Source organism: Phaseolus vulgaris, chromosome 3 (genome assembly GCF_000499845.2).
Source record: "Phaseolus vulgaris cultivar G19833 chromosome 3, P. vulgaris v2.0, whole genome shotgun sequence".
Classification (NCBI taxonomy): Eukaryota; Viridiplantae; Streptophyta; class Magnoliopsida; order Fabales; family Fabaceae; genus Phaseolus; species Phaseolus vulgaris.
In genome coordinates, this window is record NC_023757.2 from 49,374,727 (window position 1) to 49,380,032 (window position 5,306).

Below are 5,306 nucleotides of genomic sequence, written 5' to 3' on the forward strand. Positions count from 1 at the left end.
ATTACTGATTTTATCATTATTTTTTTTAATTTATAATCAATGAATCAACTTGAATTTATTAATTCTTAGAAATTGTGATGTTGTTGACTGTAAAATAGAGAAATTGATAAAAAATATTTTTAAACTTTTGTTTACATGTATAGTTCTTATAAAATATAAATATATTTTATTTTATATTTTATGTGTCCATGTTATTGATAACATTAATTTTTCAAGGCTTTTTTGGTTAATCAGTTAATAGTTGTGGGTCCTGGACAAATTTTGGGTGAGAGTGGTATTTGGGGAGGAGAATAAACCTTTTTTTATTGGGAGCATGTATAGCTAAAGAAGCTCCTTGAGGAAGTACACAGCTTATGCTCTATCTTGGAGAAAGCTGATAGGTGGATTTGGATAAAAGATTTAAGTCACGGGTACTCAATTAGTTCGACTTATAGGTTTCTAAGAGGTGGTCGAGGAGAGGACTGGTCTGGGATGTTTAATTTCTTTTGGAGGATTAAGTTTTTGCCCTTAGCTCAGTTGACCGCGTGGAGAGTGTTGGGAAATAGGATTGCAACCAAGGTTAATTTACTCAGGTGCGGGGTTGCGGTAAGAAACAGTTTGTGCATTTTTTGCAGGGAAAAAGATGAGGAATATTTTCATTTATTTTTTGATGGTAGGTTATACTGGTTGACGTGGAACCTTTGTTATGTGTGGTTAGATAATACGACGATTGTTTCTTTTCATGCTTTCTCACACTTTTTGCAGTTCACGTTGTGTAATGCTCCGGAATCTGTAAATCTTGGCTTGGGTAATATATGGATAGCGATGGTCAGTGAAATCTGGTCTCATAGAAATAAGATAGTTTTTAATGAGGGAGTTGTGGACTTTTCTGAAATATTTTCTTTGGCTTAGTTAAAGGTTTGGGTTTGGCTCACGTCTAAGTTTCCCTCAGCTAGTTTTTCTTTTTCTGATTGGTGTCTCGCCCCTTTGATTTGTCTGTATTCACTTTAGTGAGATGTCGGAGGAAGTTTTTGTCGGATTTTGTCAAGAACTGTTTTATTTATTAGATGTTTGAAAGATGTTATGCGATCATATTGCTTATACCTTTTTTATTAGGGTTGAATAACTGCTTAAGTGGTTCTTGTATATGCTTAAGTGGTTCTTGTATATATATTTTTTATTGTTAATAAAAAAAAATTTACAACACTAAACAAAAACATAATATAGTTTACAAAGTCTCTTTTATTTTCCCATCTTCACCTATGATGATCTCACTGTCACCACACCCACAACTTTGATCCGGAGTACAAAATTGACCACGTTGGATTGGACTTACTCTTGCATATTTGTATTAGGATTTTTTTTTAAGAAGCTGAATTTTGAGGTAGATATATCTAAACTTTACTTTGTAAACGGGTTGATATATTCTTTAAATATTTTAATTTTTCTTATTAGTCGATAAAAGAAAATGGAGTATAATTCACAGAATTAGAAAACATCGAGGAAGTTCTTTAGCCACATTATGTTTCAGTATAACACTGTTACTAATGATGATGTACAGCATATTTACATTTTATAGGAACTAAATTAATATAAAAATATTTACAGTTTATTTGAGAACAATTATGTTGTTTAAAATATTATTTTTTTAGCAAAATGAATAAATTAAATAGAATTACAAAATGGAATGAGAACCTAATCAAAAATATTTAACAAATTTTTCAGGGCAGAGAAAGTATTTAGTTGTCCAAATTAAAGATTTCCTCATCAATATTCCTTTGGTTAAAAATGATCTTATTGCATTTTGGTGATGAAACTTTTGTGTGTGGTTTAATTAAGGTCTGTGTGGATGTCACCCATAAAATGACAAAGATGTCAGAATTTGAGTCGGGGAGTGGAAGTAACTAGACTTTACAGTGATGTGATCGAACAGCTAAAGTCCATCACTGCGAATCCTCATAAGCACCTTAGGCGTACGACTATGTAAGGAAAGACTAATGGAAGATCTCAGAGATTACCACACCAAGTTGGACCCACTTTTTCAATTACTCTCTTCCTTCATTTAAGTCTCTACAACATATGAGCTATTATTTATGTAATTTGCTTTTCTATTGCTCTAGATTATTGCCATTTAAACTTATTTATACAGCAAATTATAAAATATGAAATTTTCATCTAGTATAGATAGTGACGTAATAATTTCTAAAATATAAAACATGAGAGAGAACACATATTTTATACTAAAATTTATATGAAGTCAAATAGTCAAATATAACAAAAAATAATTCAATTCATCTATCTTCTAAATTGTAATAAAAATAATCTAGTTCATCTATTTAAAATTTAAAAAGTAAAAAAGAAAATATAATTTATTTCAGGTATTTTATTTCTTTTTTGTCATCATCATTAAAAAAACACTTTAGTTTAAATTTATTTAAAAATAAATTAACAATTTTATAAATTTTTACATTATATAAAAATATGATAAGAAATTAAATAAAAATATTTGTAATAATACATATATATAATCTAAATATTTCTAAATATATATAGAAATTATTCCTTATTTTTATAATCATAATAAAAATTTATACAAATAAGTTTGATTTCTAGAAAAATATTATATTTCTTAAAGATCGTATTAGAATTATATTAAAATTATTTAAAACTAAATAAATATTTTTGGGTTAACATACATGTATTGGTGTATACTTCTCTTCCTTTTTTTTCAAAAGAAAATTGTTTAATGGAATGTGAAAATCATTGTGTTGTTAAAGTTACAGCTAAGTAAATATGTATTAGACTATTAAAACTAAACAAGTCACATTTTCTTAGAAAGGTTTGCAAGGAAGAGATGCTTAATAGAAGGTTTGCAACCACAATCTTATCTATCCCTATCCTATCATTTCAATTTTCAACTCTTTGCTTTCTTTGTTCCCTTCTCTTATGCTGCCAACTTTACCTGTTCCCTTATGCAAGGCGTACACTGTGCTCCACTTTTTCCCACCACAGTTCCCTTTCTACGCTATCTACACAGAATTCCCATCTCATTTACCGAATCACCATATTCTTTTCTTCTACACTACCTCATAATCAAGAATCATCCAGGTAAACCACTCAATCCCCTCATCATTGCTTTTTCTTTCTTTTTTATTTATTTCCTTCTTATTTTAACCAAAAGTAAGCATGATAGTCCACGAATACCATTCTACGTCGTTCACATCAATTCTTGTTTTGTTTTTCACCTTGCATGGATGCCGTTACAAGAACCCTAAGTCCAGGCTAAACTTGTAGCAGGTAATAAATTAAATCGCACGATGAGCATGATTACCTATTAGGTTTATTATTCAGTGTATTCTGCTGTTGGAACTTCTTTCTTTAGATTTGGTAACCGCACGTGCATAGGAGTAGTGTAGACATATTATACAACAAATTCTTTATTAATAATCTGTAGTTCTGGTTTATAAACGTGATTCATTCGTAAATACATCTACTTAATACATTTTTTTTACGTTCGACACTAGTACTAGAAAACTATAGCAGTCACACGGTTGCTTACATACAGTTATATTTTTTTTACATTTCACTGCTGATGATACTTTCATTTATTTAGCTACTGCAGATACGATTATAATCCTCACCGGTCTTCAATCTTGTCGGACTCTGGATCAATGACCTGCCAATAGTAGACGAAGGGATATTAGGTCAGTGAACTGTGTTTTTGCATATATCACAAAAATGTTTTAATGTTAAGAATTTGATTAGACTCTATGATTGCGGAAAACAGCTTCAGTTATAATAGAAAATAGTTGGTCTAGAACAAAATGTAAAGAACTACTGAAAGGTTAATGAGGCTAGCACAGACTGAATAAACTTCAGTTCGATAGATTATAGAATCCTGATCAGAGTTTTAGCAAGGAGTGTCTAGCTAGTGATTTATCTCCAAATGTCTCTAATTGGCTAATGGGAAGCACTTACACTTACAATGGCAAGTATAGTTCTTTTAAGTTGAATTGTCAATTTAAAACTTGTCAATTTGCTTATGTTTTAGAAAGAAAAAAAAGGAACTCTTGAAACCAAAATGATTTACTCAGATATCAAGAAAAGGGTGGTGCAGTACCTGTGTTGTTTGACACCAATGGCTTAATTACTGTTAGAATTGTTTGTTCTGTAAGGGAATGGCACTTGACCACGTTCAATGCGTCGGACATCTTCTTTGAGGATCTCAAATTGCCTTTTGACCTCCTCCACTGTTTTTCCTACCTCGTTGGCAATATTCTGCCACTTATCTGGGGTTTCTATATCATACTTAGCCAGGGCTTTTTCAAATTCTTTGTTTTGCCTTTGGGTCCAAGATGATTCCATCTGAATGTATGGAATGAAGTTTCAACTTAAAGGCAATGGTAGTATTGAAAGGCTGGGTTGGACAGAAGAACAAAGGCTTCAGAAATATGGAAGTGGCTAAGTGAGTTTCCCAAACTGGGAAGGAGAGAAGGGAAACTATTGCTTCAGGCAAGCAATGGTATGGGAAAACAATAACTAAGCTAGCACTTTATAAGTAGGAGGGAAAGCGCTGGAAGGATACTGGTTTAGGCCTGTTGGATGAGTATATTTTTTAAAAGGACAGAGGATAAAGAGACTTGTTCTTCGTTCCCTTGAAACCACTTTATGAATCGCGATAGTGGACAACAAGTGGAATAGAAGAATCAAGATCAAACGACATTCGTTTACTCTTTTATTCTTTCGATCAAAGATACTGCTTTATTTTGTCATTGGCAAGTTGCACCTCTCTTTATAGATTCGAGTCAGTGGCTTTCAGCGTCAAAATTCAGCATGCAATTACCAGACATGCTGATAATTTGCTTATCTTTTCTTTTCAAAGAGTGAGACTGTGAATAATACTGTTTATTTCTCGTTTAAAAGTAACAAATAACAATATACAATAATAGCAAGCTTTGCAGCACTAGGGAAATGAAGATAGTTCATCTTTTAAAAGAAAATGAAGCATTTTTCATGTAAAATGCTAGAGTGTGGACAAAACACACGCCAAATTGTACAGTTATGATAAATTAATGGCAAAACACAATGACAGCAATAGCTGTTTTGTATCAAAGTCCAACTTTGAGTCATGCCTTTAGTGTCGGACATACTTTATTTAGTACATCCAAGATTAAGTAAGCAACTAAATGCTTTGTGAACGACATATGCTTTGGAGTCAAAGTATATTTAATTAAGAGTAAACACAGAGTATATGAGTATAATTTTAATGAAAAACGAGTTGGCATTGTTTTCAAGGTGAAAAATGAGGATTACAGCTTATAAGAATT

General features: G+C 31.5%; 1 long non-coding RNA gene across 1 annotated transcript; it reads right to left on the reverse strand.

Annotated features, from left to right (window-relative positions):
• Window positions 1–3,398: 3,398 nt before the first annotated feature.
• On the reverse strand, window positions 3,399–4,505 carry LOC137805973 (uncharacterized). The gene is made up of 2 exons (XR_011080288.1): window positions 4,100–4,505; window positions 3,399–3,655 (listed from the first exon to the last, which is right to left on the reverse strand). It is a non-coding gene; the product is annotated as an uncharacterized lncRNA (long non-coding RNA).
• Between the last annotated feature and the right edge of the window lie 801 nt (window positions 4,506–5,306).